The sequence below is a fragment of the Carettochelys insculpta genome, chromosome 4, assembly GCF_033958435.1.
Source record: "Carettochelys insculpta isolate YL-2023 chromosome 4, ASM3395843v1, whole genome shotgun sequence".
NCBI classification, from domain to species: domain Eukaryota; kingdom Metazoa; phylum Chordata; order Testudines; family Carettochelyidae; genus Carettochelys; species Carettochelys insculpta.
The window spans coordinates 103,193,627-103,216,431 of record NC_134140.1 but is presented as its reverse complement, the minus strand read 5'-3'; the positions used below and the strand labels follow the sequence as shown (position 1 = coordinate 103,216,431).

General features: G+C 46.0%; 1 long non-coding RNA gene and 1 other non-coding gene across 2 annotated transcripts; both read left to right on the top strand.

Moving 5' to 3' along the window:
• Positions 1 to 13,279: 13,279 nt before the first annotated feature.
• On the top strand, positions 13,280 to 17,077 carry LOC142012706 (uncharacterized). Its single transcript, XR_012645430.1, has 3 exons — positions 13,280 to 13,644; positions 14,001 to 14,036; positions 14,916 to 17,077. It is a non-coding gene; the product is annotated as an uncharacterized LOC142012706 (long non-coding RNA).
• Positions 13,786 to 13,916, top strand: LOC142012952 (small nucleolar RNA SNORA24). Its single transcript, XR_012645512.1, has one exon. It is a non-coding gene; the product is annotated as a small nucleolar RNA SNORA24 (small nucleolar RNA).
• Positions 17,078 to 22,805: the final 5,728 nt, after the last annotated feature.

Here is a 22,805-nt window from a genome sequence, read left to right as displayed (position 1 = left end):
TGCTGGGCCTGAGCTGCAGGACCTCCTCAACCTCTGGGCTGAGGAGCCACTTCTCTTGGACCCCTTGGGCAAGAGGAGGAACACCCTTGCCTACAGCCAGCTGGCCACCACCTAGGCAACATGGGGCCACCCACCCACACAATGGAGTCAGTCCAGGTGAAGGTCAGGTTGCTGAGGCAGGGATACACCCAGGCCCAGGATGCTGTCAGGAGGTGAGGGGCAGGACCCGAATCCTGCCCCTACTTCCATGAGCTCCACAACCTCCAGAGGGGAAAGGATTCCTCCCCTGCAACAGCTGCTGTTAGCCCAGCCAAGGGGCTCCCCTCCCCACCGCTGGAGCCACAGAAGCAGGAGGAGGAGGACCAGCCTGGAACCCAGCCAGAGCCAGAGTCAGAGCCGGACACTGGGTGCAAGGTGAATGAGGGACCACTGGTCATCACCCTGGACTCGGGCCCCTCCAGCCAAGCCATATCCAGGGCTTTCCTGGACCTCTTCAAGAGACCCTCTGGTAAGTATTCCATGCGTCATATATCCCAGGGCTTGAAGGGGGTCACTAACCCCTACCATGGCTTGGAAGCAGGTCAGCTACACAGGCGACAGCCAGACCCCAGATACACCGAGGAGCACAGCTCCCAGCATGCAGGCATGCCTGCACATGTCAGTCAGTGCCCACTCCCACAGACAGCATGCTCATGCGGGGCGGGGGGAGGCCTAGGGAGAGCTTGTCTTATGCCTGGAGCACTTGCCACCCAGGCAGGGACCCCTCTCTATTGCTGAACATACCCCGCCCCCAGCCCATCAAGTGGCAGGGCCTGCAGTGGTCAGGCCAGGCACCAAGTCACAATGGGCCTGCTGTGCAGGGCACAAATGCCAGTGTTCCTGGGACATCCCCATCCCTCGGCCCGGGGGGGTGGTGGCTGTTGAGCAGGGGGGCAGGCCTTTGGGGCTGTTTTAGGGGAATGACTCACCGTCTCTCCTCATCTTTGCAGCTGGACCAACTGAGGGCCAGGCCAGCCCCACCCCTACCGCCTGCCAGGGCCAGCCAACCCCATCCTGGAACTGGAGCCAGATAGCCAAGACTGGCACCCACACCAGCTAGCTCGCCACCACAGCGAGGGCAGGCCGATGGCCAGAGAGGCCGTCAATGGGGGAACAGCCTCCAGAGAGCCCATATCACCACCCTCTGGGTGCTCACTGGCTTCCTGGAGTGGCGGCTGCAGGAAGACTGGGAGTAGCGCATGTGGGCCTGGGACCAACTGATGTCCCACCTAGACACTGTCACCAGTCTCTGGTGGGACCAGCTGGCCCAGCCACACATGCCTGCCTCCCCTGTTCCTCCCACTGCCCTGCTCCCGATGGACATCCCCCAAAGCATGGTGGACCTTGTCTGGTAGGGGGTGGCCACAGCTGCCTCCCCAGGCCCTTCCTTCTATGCCTGCCCATGAGGCACTCCCTGCTCCCCCTGCTGAGCCCAACCCCTCCTCAGCCCCATTGCCCCACACCCCCTGTCCCAAGCCCTCCCCTCCCCCTGCTGTATATAGTTACATCTTCCACAACGTACATCATTTTTGAATGTTTATTTTCTGCACATTTAAGTAAACAAGTTGTTTAATCATGCATCCCTCTTTATTGGGGAGGGGTGAAGCGAGGAGTCATGGTGAGGACAGGATTGGATTTTGGGCCAGAGGCCCCCACTGGGAGTGCCTTGGGGAGGGTTTGGGGGGCCATGGAAGAAGCTTTCCCTCAGGGGGCGTCCAGTTCCACAGCCTGTCCCGATGGGCCTGGTGTACTGTAGCTGTGCCCAGCTGCTCGTAGCTATGTCCGGCGTCTGCCCCACACTCTGGGAGGAACACCTCACCCTCCCCTCCACAATGTTGTGGAGGGCACAACAGTCAGCCACACCTTAGGGGACATTGTGGCACCCCAAATGCATTTAGGTCAAGAAGAATCTAAAATGTGCCTTGAGGTAGCTGAAGAAATGCTCAATCTGGTTCCATGCTCGGTTGAGTTGGGTTTTAGAGTCCCTGGATGAAGTCCAGGTGCCTGGTGTGTGGCCTCCTGAGCCAGGACGTGAGGGGGTAGGCAGCATCCCCCACAATGTACAATGCTATGTTCAAGTTCCCGATGGCCAGCTCCTGGTGGGGGATGTAGGTGCTCATCTCCATCCTCTGGCACAGGCTGGAGTTGCGGAACACCCATGTGTTGTGTGCACAGCCCGACCACTTGATGTACACATTGAGGAACTGTCACTAGTAGTTGACCAGGGCCAGCAGCATGATAGAGTGATACCCCTTGTGGTTGATGAATCTGGCTGCACTGTGGTTCAGGTCACAAATGGGGATGTGGGTCCCATTGATCACCCTGAAGCATTTGAGGAATCCCAGGGTGGTGAAGCTGGTCACGACCATGTCCAGGACTGTGAGGCAGATAGCCCTCCACAGCAGGAGCATGTTGATATCTGTCATGACCTGCCAGGGGAGAGGACCAAATACACACATTAGGGACTGTGGGAGGGAGCCCCTGGGCCCCAGGGTGGGTCCCCCATGTCTTCCCATCCCTCTTCTCCCCCAACCTTGGTTCCCCTAGGGACATAGCTTCTCTCCACCCCCTGCACTCCGTCCCTCAATGCAGGGCTTGCAGCCTGACAGTGCCTTACCTGCATGAGGATGGCCCCGATGGTGGACTTGCCCACACTGGTTCCTAATGGAGTGGTAGCTGTCAGGGATGACCCCGTTGCAGAGGGTGATGGTGACCAGCTTCTCTGGGGGGATGGCCGGCAACATCCAGGTGTCTTGGCTCCAGAAGGCAGGGGCAAGCCAGGCGCACAGGTCCAGGAAGGTGTTCTTTCTCAGTCTGAAATTCTGAAGATGATACTGGTCACCCACTGCCCCATCACAAGCCAGTCCTACCAGTTGGAATTGGTGGTGTACCTCCATACCTGCCTGAGCACCCAAGGGGTTGAGTGCAGGTGGGACCGTGTGGCTGCCACAGCATGCTCCTTGAGCCAATGCTGGGATCACCCCCCCCAAAGGAATAGGGGGGTGGCCAGGATAAGGTGCAGCAGAAGCTGCAGCACTTGTGTGCCTGCAGCCCATGCAAGCCCCCCTGGGGCTGCTCTGGCACCATGGCTATCTGGAAAGCACACACACTCTCACGGAAAGTGTCCAAGCCTTGCAGTAGCTATGCTGTCTCTCAATGAGGTTGGCAAGCCTCAGCATGGGCAGGGAATGTGGGTGTGGGGGATCCCTTTAAGGACATTCCTGGCTGGGGCTCCCAGAAGGGATTGCCAGCCATGTGACCCTGTCTGACAGGGTTATGGTGTTGTTCTGTCTGGAGAGCGGCTTGGCAGTCAGGCTGCTTCCTGTCAACAGATTGGATCGACAGAGCAATCCACTTTGCTGTGTGGCTATGAGCTGTTGACAGACCTTTGGTCAGAAGATCTCTTCCAACAAAGAGTTCTGTTAACAGATTGCTGTAGTGTAAAAGAGCTTAGATGTGCTGCTGCTGCTGCTTCGCTATGGCCAAACAGAAGTTTGTAGTGTTGAGTAGAAGCAACTGAAAATATCAACATGATATAGTCTGCTCACTATGAGAAAGTGCTGTAACCTGAACTTTAAATTGTTTGGATTTCTTTTAAACCTCTATATTACAGTGACTTTAATTAGATAATAAAAAAACAGGAAAGTAACAACACAAATAACCTGACTTAGCACAATGAGTGTTTTGCTTACAAGCCGCATCCACCCATATGCCATTTTTAAGCTTGGTCTACACTAGACCTTACAGTCAACTGCAGATACGCAGTTCTAGCTACAGTAATTGCATAGCTAGAATCGACGTATCTGCATTAGCTAAGTTCTGTCCTCAGTGAGGAAGGCTGATGGGATTGTTTCTCCTGTTGACTTCCTTTCTTCTTGGGAGAGCAGGAGTACAGGGGGTTGACTGTGGACCCCAGAGGAACTGATTTCATGCATCTTTACCAGATGCGCAAAATTGAACTCCAGGAGATCGACCCTTCAACCCTGTAAGTGTAGACATGCCCTTAGGCTCAAGTCACAAACTCAGCTGAAGCTGCCATCTGACAGATCCTTCAATTTTGCCAGTCGAGGATGTTCCAGACCTGAAAGATGCATCAACCACCTTTCTTTATGTTCCATCTAGATGAACAGGATAAACTTCGTAGGATCACAAAAGACAACTCACAGGAGGAGAAAGAAAATGTATGACTAAAGAAAACAAAAATGAGAAAAGTTTAAAAAAAAAAAGGAGACAACATAAAGGGCTTGATGCTGTGTGATGCCAAGCACCCTCAGCTACCACTTGCATGAGAGAACTGTGGCTCAGTGCTGCTCAGGTTCAGGCTATAACTGTGTAAGAAGAAGCTGCTTCTGTCTGGAAAAAAGGCAAATAAGTGTATGTCCCCTGTGCCCCCATCTCTTACCCCTTCCAGGAAAATGAAGAAAATGGTCTTTTTTTAAAAAAAAGGAACCACAAAGAAGTAAGCAAGCAAGAAGGGAAATGGAGTGCAAAACCATGGAAAATCAGACCATCTATCACATTGCCTCATCTTACTGTGCTTTTATTTTTTTCTAACCGCCTTTTAGTTTTCAGTTACTCTTTTTTCTTGTTTCCATCAGCCCTCTCTGTCCTTTTCTATCTCTTTGCCTTCCCACTTGTCTTGCTTTATTCCCTTCTGCTCTACTTGACAAATTCATTCTGGAAATGTGGCATGCTGCTTTAGCAGTAAGGATAATTTTAATTGGACCAGCTGCACCACTTGAAACATGTTGGCTTTCTTTTAAAGATATATAGCCTATATATATATATATATGTATGTATATTCTTTTAAGGATATATAGTCCAGCTTATTGGACTTGACATAAAAAAACTAATAAATGAAATTCTAAGTCTTGAATCATAGATCTCAAACTGCATTATCTCAGGACACAGGGCCTGTAAAATTACAATGCCCTCTAGTGAGACTTTCAGCATAAATCCTTTCTTCAGCTGTCCTGTCAAAGACAGTAGCCCAGGACTTCTAAAAAACATTCTTTCTTGTATAATATTTTGTCTGTAACCATTGGTACACATTTTAATTGTGGGACCCTTTCAGAAGGAAAACATTGAGATTTTAAATAACCAGTAGCCATCAGATAAAAGCATGTGCAGAAATAACCAGTTTATTCATTATATACAGTAGTATAAAAATCTGGAACAGATGGTGCAAGATCAGAACTGTTCAGGTTTAGTTTATAGATAGGTAATGGGTGGCCAGATCTCCAACATGTGAAAATGGACTCTATCTAGGTCAAAGATTTGGCCTTTAAACCTCCCAATGCCTTCATCCAACTTTCATTTTCAGAGAGCACAGTAAGATTGATAAGAATCAAATAACAGGAATGGTCCCTTGCCTAACCTGGATTTATTAGCTCTCTTTGTTCTCTGGTGCTATGGTTTATTTAGCTTCCACAGGTAACATATATTCTAAACTAAAAAGAAAAGTTTTAAGAGAAAAAGGGAGAAGACAATTAATGTTCACCATCCATATCCAAGTGTTTCATGATCAAGCAATAGCTCTAGTTACAGTAAGCAGTTCAATCATGAATGCCTTTGGTTCAGATGGTCCAGTTAGATTTGAGAACCAGCACAATAGGTTTTTCACCCTCTAAATGAGAACATTTCTGAATCCGCTGACTGTACATTGATAGTGTTAACATGCTGTCTCTTGGAGGGATTCAAGCACCCTACCAGAATTGGACTTTCCATTTGTGTAATAGGGAAGACATTTCAGGAGACTGATTTACTCCAAATTGGAACAGGTTATCAGTATGATTGGCACAACCTCACAATTGAGTGGAGGAAATCAGACCTGTTGACTCTGACATACAAACATGGAGGCCATCATGGCACTTTTGACAATTGTGATTCTAATGCAGTGACTTCTTTTAGGACCTGATTCTGACTGCACACTATTTTTCCATGGTGGTAACTCCAGTGACTTAATGGCAATACACCTGGTTTACACTTGTATAAGTACATTTGAAAATCAGCCCCTTTCTTTTTCAGCTGCAATTCATAATGGCCCTAGTCAAGAACAGAGAAAATTAGTGGACTTGCAAGTTGGGGAAAATGGTAGAAAGGCATGATAACAACTCATGGTATAAATACATTTAACACTGGGCATGGGTGAAATCCAGTACTATCCCAGCAAGATAAACATTAGAAAATGTACATAATTATGCAGGTATCTTCCAAAAATGCAGTCAAATACTACTCACCATACAGAAGTGAAATATGCCAATCTGAAAGTCCCAGAGAGCTATAAAGCCTTTTGCTATTCATTGTATACAGCACTGCATAAGTTAGATGGTTATATCCATGCCAAAAGTATGAATACACAAGTGCTACTGCAGTGTGCACTACATCTTTCCAGCTACAAAGAGCGATCCTCTGAGCATGAACATCACATTTCTTCCATCCAGCAACATTTCCTAAGTAATTGTCGCTATTGAAGAAGGGATCTGCTTTCACTGTAGCTATTGCCATGCACAGTTGTTAATACTGAAGTGTTAAGATAGTGGCAGTCTCCCTTAACAATGAGGCTTCATCTATACTTCTGAGGATGACATAAACAACATTGTGTTGACTTCAATATGCATGTAGCTGCACTTAAATTGTTACCAATATATGTGCCCCCCACCTTCCTCAAGCAGGGCTGAGCCAGTTGATGTACTGAGGTAGATGCAGCACAAGTGTACACACTGCATTACTTATGTCAACCCTAACAATCCTCTAGGAGCTCTCCTACAGCATCTGGACTCTGGTCGCAATTCTCAAGTTTACCACTCAGAGGCTGAGGGACCAGAAGGCCAGACTAGCCTTTAAAGCCCACCAATTTTAAAATGCCTTTCCTAGTTGTCCAGTTTGGTGAGTACACCTAGCAGCTCTTTCTGGATGGTGAATATTGCAGACAACCTGGAGATTAAAAGAGTGGGCAGCAAAAAGGCCCTGGAATTTCAGCAGGAAGAGGAATGTGAGATGGAGCAGGAACTAAAAGAGGCTTCACTGGCAGCAAATACAGCTGTTGCAAACTCTTGTGGACCTACAGACTCAACCGTCATGGGCTTGCCTTTCTTTGCAGTCAATGGAGAACTCCATTATATCACCTCCCTGTACCATCCCTCAACATTCCATGTGGAATCAGGGGCCATATCACTACCCCTTTTCCTCTAGCCTCAGAGACATTAAGGACACCCACAGTTTCATGTACACTGAACTGTGAGAGCCACAGTTGCTGCATGTATAGGTAATGAGCACATGAAGGATCTGTCATCTTGTTAAGTTCTGTTCCATTCATTTATTAAGTTTTTAATGTACTTGTTTTTGAAGTGCACAATTTTTTCTTTGCACTGTTTTTTGTTACTAAATAAAATTCTCTTCTTTGGAAAATAATCTTTGTTTCACAACATATGCTGTAGATCAAGTAGCAGTTCTAAGAGCATCCTCACTGTAACTGACAGTGTTATATTCATCAAGGTACACCAAACAGCACACAAATCTTACTAGCCCCAAAACACCAGGGCCAGGCAGATGACAGTACCCTACAATGCATTAATGTGGCTCATTGTTAAAGTGACCTTCTAAAACCTCTCTGAACTATATAGCTCTGTGTTGCGTTCTGCTGTAGACCTTGCATCTGCCTGTTCAGACGCAACCTGTGCTGCTGATAGATGGGAAGGGTATTGAGTCTGTCCAGTCAGGAATGCTAACCATACGTTGAAAGGCAGAGAGAGAGCATTTATTTAGGAGATAGGACGGGCTGGCGGACAGCATCCATTATTTCTGAAGTCCATTAAATCAGGGCCTGTTAAATCAAGGGTTTACTGTATTGGCATTTCAACATCATAAATGGTACTCCTCCAGATGAGAAAGGAACACCATATTTATAACTTCTGATCAGTACTGCATTTTTAAAGAAGTGAACAGCATGTACCTTCCCTGACCAGCCAACACTGATGTCAATGAAATGTCTTCAGTGATCCACCAACACGTGCATAACCACAGAATAGACCTTTGTGTTGATGTACTCCATTGCAAGGTGGTGGTGTGCCAAAACAGACGTGTGCAGTTATTGCATCATAGCATTTCAGGAACCACATTGCTTTTAAGTCCATATCCTATCTACTATACTTTGCCTGGCATCACAGTCCTGCATAGCAGGAGACAATCAAGGGCCCTAAATATTTTCGTGACAGGAGCCCACACAACAGATTTCCTAACTCTAAAATTACTTCCCGCTAACTGGTAGCAATCCAGCTTTGCAAGTTCCAAGAGCTCTTGGAACTTCCTTCTCTGCTGGCAGTGCAACTGTCATTTTGGTGTCCCTGCAACCACTGCTCATCATTCCACGCCCACACCCGTCAGGACTCACTTCTTGGGCCCCAAAGTAGTCTTTCATCATCTGCCATTGTTCCTTGAACGCCATCGACAACAACCTTAAATTATTTCTTAGTATGTATCACTACAGTCTGTTCTCCAAGAAATCGTGTTCCTGAGTGGGTCAGTTCATCTCTCCAAATACTAGGGAATCCTGTGTCCTGGGCTTTCAATGTTTATAAGAACAGTGCAGAGATCTACAGTATCCATACTTCTATCAGGCTGCACGGATTTGTAAGATTTTGAAAAAGGTGTGAAAATTATGGAATACAGATGACGTGCTGGAGGTCATTTCATGCTGGGAAATTGATCCTGTGAGACCATTTCTGCTTCACAAAGCATTGCCAAAATTTCACAAAAGACAATACACTGGATGGTGGCAAGGTTGCACAGTGGGATACCTACCCAAGGAATCTCTGGTGAGCATGTGCAGCACTGGCACAAGGAGCCGAATATACACATGCACAAGCAGTATATTGTGGCAACTTTAAACCAATATAACTTGCATCAACCAGTTTGTTTTATAAAGATGATCAGAGGTAGACTGAGTATTTCACAGCAACATTTCAGAAAATAAAATACCTTAAATTGTGGACCTCCAAAAGTATAAATGCCACACATACTCCCCATGCTAACATAGACCTGATCTGTCTTACTACTACCACCATTATCTGACTAAACTGTTCTGCCACATTAGTAGAAACTAATGTATACGTAAAGAAGGAATGTAAAAAATATGTAAAAACAACTGATCAAGATTCTATTGTTACACAGTTAAACATTTACCCAGGGACCTTGGTATAGGGAGGAAAGGGTGCTGGAGGATCCCAGCTTCCAGCCCCGCTCCTTAGGTTCTGACACCAGCAGCATCCTCAGGGTCAGCAGGTGGGACCCTGCACACCCCAGGATACTTTCTGGCAGCAGAGCCTGATGTGCAGGACTGGCAGACCATACACATGCTGGGATGACTGCCCGTGACAGAGCCCCAGGGGCAAGGCTGGTAGCCAGGAGCCCGTATGTGCTGGGATGCTTGCTGACAGCAGAGCCCAAGGCATGGGAGGTGGCAACTGGGACCCCAGAGAGTTTAACCATTAACAGAAACTGATAAGCATCAGGTTTTGGGTTAACTGGTTAAACTCCTACATCCCTAAGGAAAAGTGTTCATCATGTTAATTTAGTATAGCAGATTGAAGGTCTTGTACATCCAATAGTTTAGCATATCAATTAAGAACACTGTAACCTTACATGGCATTCATCACTGATTACAGATTTACATGCTTGTAAGCAATAGTGGATGAACCTCCTTGAACCCAACATCTTTCATAGATTAACAGTTTTTTGTCTAAACATCTAGGCTGAACAACAGAGCAACAGAACCACCCAGTGGCCAGAAACTTGTTCACATTTAGCAAAGAATAACCTTACCACCACCACTTCCTGGAATATTTATTTCTAAACTGAATATGAACATAGAATTTCAATGAGATTTAAGGAAGATTCACACATCAATCATTTTTATTCCCCTAATCTGCTTTTACATTTTCCACCTTCTTTCTCAACAATTGTTGGCCCCTTCACATTACCAACTAAGCAAACTGAGGCCTCTCACCCAGTTCAAGGGCATTTCTTTATTGTCCATAATTCATTAACTTTTGAATGCCACATCTGAACAATTCTAAACAGTCAGAGAACGTTCATCAGTCATTAGTGGCCGGAACCCTACTGATTTTGAGGAAAATCAGAAAAACAAAATGGGGAAAGGGAAAACACATGGATCTCCTCTTTTCTGGTTTGCAGAGCTACCAGCCATCTCTCCAACTGTCTAAAAATGAAGGAATTGGTTGCTTGCAGCCATCAACACAATCCATCATAACATCATCACAATCTCATTTTTGCTGATCATCCCATGAACATTTAAAATGCTGACATCCTGAAATAGAAAAGAAAGAAAGGAGAAATTAGAAGTATGTCTGTTGGGAAGGAGACTAGACAGGCAACGGGAGAGGGAAGTAGGAGCACTCACACAGATCTTGGTTTAGGGGAGAAGACAGAGGGACGCAGAATGCCTGGTATGGCAGTGGGGGGGCACACAGAACCATCTATATGGGGAAGAATGGGGGACCATGGTATGGGGAGGGAGAGAAAATGGGTGGAAAGGGGGTAAACAAAGATGCCTTTGTTAAAAGGTTTTATCTTTACTCTCTCTCTCTTTCAGGGCTGTCTTGAGGTGGGGGGCAGGGTCCAGGGCACCCCCTCAGTGGCCCAGGTACAGACCCAGCACAAACCCCGCCCATGCGATGCTGAAGGCCCATGCTTGAGTGGGCACAGGGAGCAGGCAGCAAACAGCAGTGGCAGCCACAGGAGGTCATCTCTCCCTCCTGGTCTCCCATCTGCACTCACCACATGGCACAATGCCACATGCTGAGCACTAGGGAGGTGGGGGAGCAGCAACCTCCTACAGCTGCCACTGCTGTCCACCACATGCTCTTTGCCCCAGCTCTCCCCCATCTCCCCTGTCCACAGGATGGGTGGAGCAGCCACTGCGGGCCCCCAAAAGCCCATGGCCTGAGGCAGCCATCCCACCTTGTCCTATGGACAGGACAGCTCTGCCCTCTTCTGATTCATGTCACGCAGACAGAAAGCAGAAGACCAGAAGTCAGAAGTGCAGGCAATGTGATGTTTACTGGGGTTTGATTCCAAACAAGCATATTCCAAAACCCTTCACACGAGCTGAGTTAACCTCTGTGCACCCATAAGTTTCCTCTTCCTCTTCCCAACTAAAGTTCTATTCACCAATAGAGCCCCTTCTTCTAATCCCTTGCCAATAAAGCTACATCTTTACAATCTGCTGTTTCCAGCTCTGATGCTGCACAACTTTTGCTTTTGTTACTCTCCCTAGCTCTGACACCGCACGGAGGTGTGCCTGTGTCACCAATCTGCTATTGCCACCTCCTGATTTTCCTTCCCACTCTCACGTCCTTCTTAACAGGCCTAAATATACCTGCTGTGCATACTCCGAGTCTCACCCCTTACAATTTACATTCTGTTTTGAAGGGTTGTGAGTCTAGGATCTTTATTTAACCTCTTTTGTATCTCATATGAGTAAGGAGGATGTGCTCTGGCCAAGGCCAGGCTTTACCTTGTCTTTTAATCCTTCTTATGCACCTCTCCACCTTTCTCCTTTGCTCCTCCAAACTGGTTGCTTGACCTTATTTTGAGAGACAAGCCAGGCATCTCAAATACAGGTTGAACCTCTCTAATCCAGCACCCTCTGGACCTGATTGATGCCAGGTGAGAGATTTTGCTGGACCACAGGAGGTCATATTGTCTAACAGCATTACTGACACTTTCACTGCTTAGAACCCATGCAGAAATGTAGCACTTTAAAGACTAACAAAATGATTTATTCAGTGATGAGCTTTCATGGGACAGACCCACTTCATCAGATCAATTTCCTTTCCAATATAGACTGACAGTTGTAAGTACAGAAGACCAAAGAAAAAGAAAAAAAAAATTGCAATAAAAACTGACAAATCAAATAGGATTGAAGGAAGGGGGTGAGAGGCGGGGGAATGTTAATTGTGCTGTCTGAGATAATTACAAACATCAAAGAAAGGGAAGCAGTCCTTGTAATGCATGAGGTAGTTGATGTCTGTTCATACCATGTGTTAATGTGTTGAATTCAAATATGTACTCTAACTCACAAATCTCTCCCTCTAGTCTGTTAAATTCTCTGAGTTCCAGGATACCAATTCTCAGGTCTTTAACAGAATGGCCCACTCTATTGAAGTGATCACTGACTGGCTTATGTGTATTGAGTTTCTTGATGTCTGCTCTGTGTTCATTTATTCTTTGGCGAAGGTTTTGCTCATTCTGTCCAAAGTACATAGTGGCAGGGCATTGTTGGCACGTAATGGCATATATAATGTTGCTGGAAGTGCAGGAGAACATGCCTTTGATCTTGTAACTAACGTGGTTAGGTCCAGTAATGGTATTCCCAGAATAAATACATGGACAAAGTTGGCAGCAGGGTTTGCTGCAAGGAAAAGTTCTCTGTTACTACTGCTTAGAAGAAAAAAAATAGGGTAAATTACAGCTATATAACATCACCGAACACTGAAAGCCAGGACTGGTAGCTGGAAACAAACTTTATGGGACCACTGAAAACTTGGCCACACCTATAAGTGGTCCTCCAGCTAACTAAAACCATGTCACATTACAGATGTTGCCAGACAAGAGAATTTCAGATTAGCACAAATCCATCTGTACTTCCCTCCCACCGTACCTTGGAACACTTCAGCTCCATCTCTAATCTCTCCCAACAAACCCCTCAGGCAAAAGCAACACCATGGCCCTGCTCAGCCAGGACAATTTCAGGCCTAGAGGCTAACGCCCGCTTAACACGGGGGAGAACGTGAGAGCACCCACCACATGCAGTCGTGCAGAAACAGGCGGCACAAGAACCCCCTTGCCACGTGAGAACGGCGGGGGGCGCGGACCCCTGGTGCTGGGAAACGCCCGCGGGAGACAGAACGAGAACGCCCCCATCGTCCTGCTAGGGGGAGAGAGAGCGGTGTGGACCAATCAAGTCCATGCAGAGACGGGGAACGGAGACAAATCCGGGTCAGTGGGGAACACGCAGAGCATGACGAAAGCGGCACGCACCGCACTCCCAAACAGGTAGGGGGGGGGATGGAGAAAGGTGGGAGAGGTCGCACCTGCGCAATCGCAGCAGCGCGGAAAAGGAGGGGAAATGCGACAACGCCTCAGCTAAAGGAGACTCACGGGCTTCTGCGCGCCTTTTCACGCACGCCGGAAGTACGTCTTCCCGGAAGGGCGGGGTTGTGGATGTGGGCGGGGGGAGGTTCGCAGCGGCCGTTGCTCTTGTTCCTAGCGCCGGAGGGGTCCTTTGCGTTGCGAGCGCGAGCGCGAGCGCGAGCGCGGTTCCTTCGGCGCCGGAGAGCGGGTCCCAGCGGGGCGCTGAGTTTTCCCGCTGTTCTGTTCGGCGCGCGCTCGGCCGAGGCCTGTCATTCTGGCCGGCTCGTGGGCGATCCGGGGCGCGCGTGCGGCGTGGAGAATATGGCGGGGGCGGGTGTGCTGATGGGGCCGCCGCCGCCGCCGCTTTTCTGGTAACGTGGCTCATTGTGTCCCTGCAGGTGGGGCACCGGTGACTCGCGGCGGGAAGCCCAGGGGAGCGGGAAGCTGCAGGTAGGAGCCGTCGGGCGAGGCCGGGAGCGAGCCGGGCCGCTGTTGTGACACTTGCCGCTTGTGAGCCTCTCCCGTGGGCGCCTACTATAGGCCCAGGGCCAGAGGTGGGGGCGGGGTGGGACCGTCTCAGTGTCGCGCTCAGTCCATGAATCCAAGGGACCTGCCTGTTGTGGCAGTCTTCCTTCCTAGCCATGGAAGAGTAGCGTCTTGCTTTTTGGCAAAGCTTTCACCATCTAATTGGTGTCGGTATTTGACTGGAGCAAGGAACACGTGTGGCCTCCTGCAGCTTTGCTATACCCTGCCTGATTGAGAGACTCTGGCGATCCTCACTCCCTTTCTTCTCTGTGCCTCTCCAGGGACCCAGGGGACTTGAGACCGTTCTCCTGTACCAGGTAAGTGCTTTGCTTAAATCTGGGCTGGAGGTGAGATAAAGTCTTGTAATTATTTTTAAGTGAACTGCTTGTTGTGCGGTTTGTTCTGTGGTGCGGGATTAACCAGGCATAGAGGTTGAATTTAAATTAAATGGTGCACCATCTGGTGTTTTGGAACATATCACTTAAACCAGAGGTTAAAGCAAAAATGCAAACCAAGACACAATAATTTGGGACAGAAATCAATTAAAATGGGCAAGCCAATGTAAGGCTACATGTGAGTTGTTTGATAAGAGTACACATATAGCTATTAATGCTCAAGGTCTTTATTACAATGAAAGTCCTTTAATCCAGCACGTCTGGGACCAAATAGGTGCCAGATTACCAAATTTTCCAGATTATTGAATGTCACCACAACCCTTAGTGTGTACACACACACACACACATCTCAGCTCACCACCCAGGTGCAGCTCACAACCTCCACATATCCCCAGCTTCTTCACCAGCCTTGTGGCTGTACACTGCCGCTTGCGTGCCTAATGGCAGAGGAAAATAAGCACACTCACCACTGCTGCCACCCAATGAGCAGGGCCCCAGAGGCCTGTGGAGCTCAGCATGCCCTGGATGAACACCATGGTGCCAGGGATAGCAGTTCCGCAAGCTGCCTTGCCGTGCGGCCAACAGGCGCCTGAGAGCCAGGCCCTGCACTGCATGTGCGGGGCTGAGCTAGTAAGAGGGCACCAGGCTGTGCAGTTGGTGTCCCCCAAGCAGGGACGGGGGGGCTGGTCTGTGCTGCACTGAGGTGGTGGGTAGGGCCTGGGCACGACAGGCTGGGTCTGGCCAAGGCTGCGCTTGTAACCCAGTGATAGATGCTGGTCCCCTCCATTCCCGCATGCCTAGGTCTGTTCCGGTCTTCACATCTGAATGCCTGTGTGCAGGGAGAGCAGGCAAAATGGGAAACACTGTAGAGCCAGCTTCTTTGCCACCCAGTGCTCCTCCAGCTTCTTCACCCCTCCCACAACCCTCATATATCTCAGGGGACTACAGATGCCAGACTGTCAGGATTCCTGGACCATCAGAGGCCGGGTTAAAGGAATTTTGCTATAAATGGAATAGTAGTCCTGTTGATGTTTTAGCTAGTCACATTTTGATAATTGTGTCTCTCTTCAGGGTGAGCTTAATAGAGGCTAAATATGCTGGTTTTTCTTGTGTGTGTGTTTTGATTTATTGGATGTACCTTATGTGTATTACAAATAAACATTTCTGTGATTTTAAAAAGCTACTAGTTTGTTTCTGACTGGTTAACATAGGTGACTTCAAACTTAGACTTTTAGAAAATGTACCCAAATGTTGCATTAGGGCTGTTTTTAATACTTCGCATAACAAAACACCTTAACAAAATCCAGTAGTACAAGTCAATCAACAAGGTACAAGTATTTGTCTAATTTCATTTTAAACTTTTTGAGATGCCCTACTTTTATTTTAAATTTTGCTGGAATCGTGTGCACTTTGTTACTTCAAACAGTATTCTTTACAGGACAAATGTCCCCAGGTTATGGTGACTTTGAAGAAAGTGGGGTAAACAACATGCCCAGACTTTTAGAAACTTGAAGTAAAACAGGTTTCTTCCATGCTGGATTGCCAGGCATGCTGCTGCATCAGGACAACTGGCATGATTCTAAAGTCAGTGCACTGCAGCTTTCAGGAGGCTGTGTGAAATGCAAATACACTCTTAAAACTATTTCACAGTCTTCATAAACCAGATGGCATCTCAATTTTTTAGGGCCCATTCAGAAGAATCTTTTTATTTTTTCATCCAATTCCAGTTCTCTTAACACTTGCTTATGTTGCTGGCTAGCTGCAGCTTTTCTTATGTTATGATGTTGCACCATTTCCAAAGCAAATAGAACACAATTTCACTGCTGCATCTCCTTTCAACCTGTGATCATAGGGCCATTCAAAACCCTTTTAGTATCCAAGGTTGCAAGCACAAAAACAATGGAGTTTGTAAAGCTCTTGCTTCTGTCACAACCATCATCTTTTCTCACTGCCCTTTCTTCTGTTTTAAATATGTACATGCAGAACATGTAACTTCTTAGGTTTTGAAAGAAATTAGAACTTCCAATGTTTTCTCCCTTTTAAAAAAGTTTTAATTCTAAAAATGACTTTTTAAACACCAACAAACCTTGTTACATCGATTTCCCTGTTTTATAATGCAAATATTGGATAAATAACTTGAGATCATATGCTTCATTTGTGTTCAAGTGAAAGAAAATAGAAATTAAACAAATGAACTTGCCATTCTTCAAAACTGCTCCAATTAAGATCTCGGAAATTAATTGCCCTTGCTAACTACAGAGGGGAGGTCTGCATCACTCTGGATAGTTAAAATACTACTTTAACAAAAATACAGTGTTTACATATTTTTGTATATTACTGTGTGTGCGCCATACTTTCCATTTTTAGACTTCCTGCCGTCTAAGGTCATATCTGTGGAAGAAGTGCTGTGCTAGTACAGATATAGCTGTAAACAGTTTTGCTACAGCAAGTGTTTCAGGGGTTTACGGCAGCACAGCGTTGTTCTCAAATCAGATAGCATCACACCATACTGATATAGCTGTGACCACAAAAGTTTATCATGTAAACCTGACCTAATGATTCTCATTGAGATTTTTGATAGTATCTTGAAACAATGTGCCAATGCCTGCCAAGGTTATTTTGAAACTTTACAGGATGATATGAGTTCTGACAAATATGAGTAGTTGTGATTAAACAGACTTGCAAGAGAAGATTGTAATTGAAATCATAGTTCTGAAAAGTAGTTGAGCAGTGTTCTAGGCCTTAAGTAGCTGCTGAACAATTAAAGGGAAATATTACGAATACTGAGCTGCTTGAAACTTATCATAGATGTGAAACATCAAAGGAGAACTGATGAACACTTAAATATTCATGGATGTCTCAGATTTCAAGGAGAATCACCTCAATTCAGGAAAGAGGGTTTTGTCATTATTAATGCTGTATGTTTGTCAAGCTTTTCTATGTAATGAGCTGCTATTTTCCATTTTATAGATTCCCATGACAGATGGGGAGTTTTGCAAGAAAAGTTTCTTTAATTCATATGCCTTGGGATAAAGGGAAGCAAAGTGCCTTTTACTACAATGCATTCAAACTACTGTTTTCCCAACAAATAAAAAGCTTGGCTGAACAGTGTATCTGTTCTGAGTTATTTTTCCTCTAGTTTTTGATCGTTGCACTTCTTTGTGTCTGAAAGTTTTGCCAAAAGCTAATTACATATGCTGTATAAGAGGGATGGGGAGTATGTTTGAGGGTGGGGGCACTTCAAGAATTTGGAAAGTGGTTGAGAGTTGCACTGGTCTGTGACATTAATGAAGGAGATGTGGGGTCTAGAATGGAGGTTGGGTGTGGAAGGGGTTTTGGGAGAGAATTTAGTTGCAGGAGGAGGTTGTGACCTGGGACAGGAGACTTGGGCTATGGCAGAGGGCAGGAGGGAATTGGGACCAGCGGTGGAAGATTGGAGTGCAAGGTCAGGGAGGAGTTATGGATTCAGGAGGGGAGCAGAGGGTTTGGATTATGTGGGAAGGGGGAATAGAGTGCCAAAGGCCAGCTCTGGCCGGTAGACTTCTGGGCAACTCCTAGGCAGCAGCCCAGCAAGTTTCTTAGCTCATTGCCTACCTGATCATGGCAGGGGCCATGTTCTCTGAATAGCCAGGTGCTTGAGGAGTGGGGAAGGGTTGCTTCCCATGCTGCCTGGGCTTCAAATAGGAAGCTCCCATTGGCTGGTTTCTGGCCAGTGTGATAGTGCTGGGGGCGGAGGCAGCCTGTGAACCTCTCCCCTTCCTGGGGTTCAACTGCTCTCAGACAGACAGGTCCCTTCAGCACCTTTTTCTGAGTGGCATTTGGGAGGATGGGGGCAGGGAGGGATTCTGCGTGGACCTCCCTGCTGTGTCCACAGGCTGGATCCCACCTGCAGGCTGTATTTTGCCCGGCCTTGCTTCATAAAGTAGCACATCTGCCATGAATGCTAGTGGTCTTTTAGTTATTACTGATCGCTTACTGTGTTTGAGTAATACACTAATACAGTGGTGTCCAACATAAAATTTCAGGATTGCCACAGGGGTACCCCAATCCCACCCTCAACTGCTAATGACTCACTCGAGCTGCTGCCAGGCCATGTGACCCATGCTGCAGCTGGAGATGTGTGGCTGAAACAGCGCTAGCTGCTTCAGGCCACAGTTGGAGCCACCGGGGCTGCCATGCATTTGTCACACCAGTTGGTGGGGAGCAGACGAAGGGCGTTCAATTTCACCACATCATGTGGCCAATGGGAAGTGTATGGGACAACACTGCACTAATATCTGTTAAAGAAAAGGGACAGTAAATTGTGTGGTCATTACTGTTAATTTGCTATTTTTAAATTAGTAGAAAGGCAGTTAGATTTGGTTTTTAATAATGAGGAAAGTGCCCTGATATTAAGTAAAACAAGTGATAATAGTGTTAAAACCAATATGGCTTACCGAGCTTGGAGTTGGAGCTGTGCACCCAAACTGGTAAATTTAAAACAGATAATGGATAGAATGCCTCGTTTCTATAACTGCTTGGGATAATTGTTCCATATTAGTCACTTAAGTCTCCTTGTAGGAGGAATGAAATACAGAGATATTGCAGATGCTCTCTAATCTCTGGCCTCTGCAGTGAGTAATGTTTGAGAATGTACTTCTGGGTTCTTCATGCTAGAAGTCCTGGCGGTAGCGACAATAGCATGATTCCTAAAGGCAGAATTATTCTCCTGTTTTGTGGGATAAAAGGGGGCAAGTCCTCCACTTCTGTGAAAGAAGTTACAGAAGGACTGACGGTTGTGGTAAGGGGGAAGTGAACATACTACTTTTTTCCCTGGACAAAGTATAGAATACAGACTAACACAGTTGTCTCTCTGCCATTTTTCCCTGGGTATTTCAGCCAAATAGCAATTAGACCCAAATGGAAACAAGTATAAAGTATACCAAACTACTATGACTTTGTATTGGGTAAACTGGAACAATGTGAGTACATAGTTTAGGAGAATTGGATCCTAATTTTGTGCATATGCCTACATTCCACTTGTTAAGTGCGCTGATGCACTTTGAAAAGGAGTTGAACAACTGTCAGACCTATTTTTTGTCTGATAGTGTAACATCAGTTTCAGTTAGCACCTAGCCTCCCTCTCCAAAAGGCAAATACAAGAAGAAAACATTACTCAGAATACTGATTCCTTTTAACTCTGATGCGTGGATCAGTGTGTAGTGCGTTTTCATTTTTAGCTGCTTCTGGTGGGGGGGAAAAAAGCTGAACAAGTGGCTGTACAAGGAACAAAGAAGTCTTTCTCCACCAGGGGGTGCTGCTATCTAGGAGAGAGATGCTCTCTGTCAGGTAGTAACTAGAGCTGCTCTGGAAAAAAATTTAGGAAGTGTTGTGGGGACAAACTCTTGAGCATGATAGGAGTATGCAAGACAGAGGAAGACTGACTGGGTATCATGATGTCAAGAGAACCAGACAGCTGAATGAGAAGTGTGAAGGGGCTACTTGGGGGGATGTGCTTCACCCCCTTCCCCCCAGGTGCCCTTTAGGGGAGGACTGTGGGGGGCAGGTGCAGCTGCCTTCTTCCCTGCAATTCACACAGGGATGTTGCTGGCTGCTCCCTTCACCAGCGAGCCAGGGGAAAGGCACAGTCTTGTTTCATTCCCCCCTCTGCCTGAGGAGCACAGGGACAGACAAATCTGGACCTGCCCCACCTGGGGTGATGGACATCTCCTCTAACTGTGCCTGCTGGAGCTGCAGCACCTATGGAGAGGTGCTTCTCACCTAGCAATGATTTAAATGAAACATAAATTTTCATTATATTTTCCAAAACCCATAAATTGAGTTAAGGACCTGAGCAGCGGTGGGTAATCTTCTAGTATTTACCTACATGTTAGTGTTTAATATACAGCGGTGTTATATGCGGTGCAAGTATAAATTTACAGGGTAATAGAAAACCCATGGGATGCCATAAATGTTGGTAGCTCTGTCTGAAAGATCTGGTGTGATGTATTGTCTTTCTAAGTAGGGGGATGTTGCAAATAATTGAGCTCAGCAAAAGAAGAACTTGCTCCAATATCTACAGGAAACAAAAGGAAGATTTTCTTACTGTTTGAAGAATGATGATACATTCTGGGGGAGTAGATACCTTGCTTTCTAAATCAGTATTTGCATTTTGGAATTCTAATACAAAAAGACACTTCTGCCCCTACCTGGTTACACCAAGACATGTATTCAGCTGCATGGACCTGTTTGGAATTTATTGAATCAGTCAACGATTTTGGAGCGTCTTCCTCGCTCAAGTACTATTAAATTTTTACTCACCATCATTTTGTGATGTATCAGAGTTTCAATGTTTTGTAAAATGACACAGTTCAGCACTCCAGATTTCTGATACTATGTAGTCAGAGGGCTTCCTGATTTATTTATTTATTTATTACTACTATCAAGGCTGTTCCCTGCTATGGCTGTTTCTACACAAGCCACTACATTCGGATGTGGCATGCTAAAACACGGAACGAAAGATGCTAATGAGGTGCAGATGCAAATTCTCCGCACCTCATTAGCATAATGTCATTTGATTTGGAGTTCAGAAGACCATTCTTCCGGACTCCAAAATGCCGTGTGGAAGTGGGGGCTTCTGGAGGCCCCTTCTTCCCAAAAATTTTCAGGAAGAAGGGGCCTCCAGAAGAAGGGCTTCCTTCCAGAGGCTCCCCTGCCCCTCCCCGGGGGCTGCGCTTCTACACGACATTTTGGAGTCCGGAAGAACAGTCTTCTGGATTCCAAATCACGTGATGTTATGCTAATGAGGTGCAGAGAATTTGCATCTGCGCCTCCTTAGCATCTTTCACTCTGTGTATTAGCATGCCACTTCCAAAGGAAGTGGCCTGTGTAGAAACGGCCTATGACAGTCCAAGTGCAGAAGGTGGGGGGCACATAATACCTTGCTTCTATAGGCTTCTGCTTAAAAGCTTCTCAAGTTCATAGATTCCCTGGCCTGGGGAGATTACTGCCCCTCCTTCCCCCTAGTGAGAACTCCCTCTTTAGAACCCAGGGGGATACACTTGGGATGCCTCCTTGTGCAGTAACTCCAAGCCCTTAACCCTCCCTTAGGGGAGAACTTGAAAACAGAAAAAATAAATTGCAATCTCTGATAGCTGACCTTTCAGTTCTAGTCATGCATACCCACAAAACCACCTCTAGGGTGCAGGAATCAAAAAGTGGTTTATTAACAAAACAAAAATATGTACCTGGCAACTTCAAAGCACACTTGGTTGTTAGGTGTTGCAGAGCAACTAAAAAAGGGGTAAATTAAAATACACAGCATTACTTCACTGGGATTCAGTTTAAAAGATGATGTGTACAGGGTAGTGTTATCAGCCAGCCTGAGAAGACCCACACCAAACCACAAATAAAACAAAAAAAAAATCTGTCTAAACATTTTCTTTCTACTCACATGTTATTCCAGGAGTGCTTTCTGGATGTTACTGAAAATTCCAGGTTTGGTTTGGACTTGATCCAGAATGTCTCTGTCTCTTTCCTCTGGCCACACCAAGAACTCAGCAGGTAGCTGCTTCAACTAAAACATCGCCCCCCTGCCCCTTTCCCATTGGCTCACCTGGCCGCCTGCCAGTGCAGAACCTATCATCTCCTGGTTTTAACGCTTTATAGGCAATTATAACACCTATCAGTGTTTTCTTTTTTCAATTTTAGTGATTGTTTTTCTGCTAATCAGGGCCACTATCTGCTTTTGTGCCCTGTGAAATTCAATCCTAAAATTCCAAGTTGGCTTACAAATGCTGCTTGCTCAGTTGTTTTGGGTTCCCCCAACTTCAGCAACATGAAAGAGATTTTTTTTTATGCCTGCTATCTTGTAAAGTGACAGCACTAATAACTACACCTCTGCTCGAGTATAAATGTTTCCAGCAACCATAGATTTTTTTCAAAGCTATGGTTCTGCATGGTTGTTTTTCAGAAGAAAATGTTTTAATTCCTGACTGTGCTGTTGTGCTAAAATAAATTTTATAGTGAGATATTCTCTCATGTACAGCAAGCTCGTAATCCTCTGTACACAACTGCTGGAACTGTAATGAGGTCTTAAAAAAAAAAAAGACAAAGTAGATAAAATGCATTAAATTACAAATAAACAGTTTTGGAAATGCTGATCTCTCAGGGTGAAGGATGTCAAATACTACGTGCAGCTTGCCCTAAGGCCATGTTTCCCAAAATGTGGGGTGCATCCTGCAAAGGGGTTGGGGTGGAAAATACACAAGGCATTATGACGGGGAGAGTGAGTATTTTCCATTTTCACTGAAATCTGGGAAATGGTGACTCCAAGGATGCTTCCTAGAGTGCATCATAGCTTTTATAACTGTAATTCTGCACAAACAAAAGCAATTATAGAAACTAGTTTCCATATCTCTCGGGGGATTACCACTATAATCTCATGCACTGTGATAAGTCTTGTGTATGGCTTCCACTATTTCTTTATACCAGTAGTGTGTTTATAGCTATGCAATGGAAAAATAAAATATTCTGCTATTTATAACTCAGATTTTTTTAAAACAGAAAAAAAAATGAATGCAAAATATTAGAAAGTATATTGTCGTTAGTAATCTCCATTAGTAGAGGTTTTTTATTTCAGTTCTGTTTTTTCTGTTAATATGGCAAGACATGTTGATCTGGTTCATTCTAGATTACAGAAAAAAACTGTAT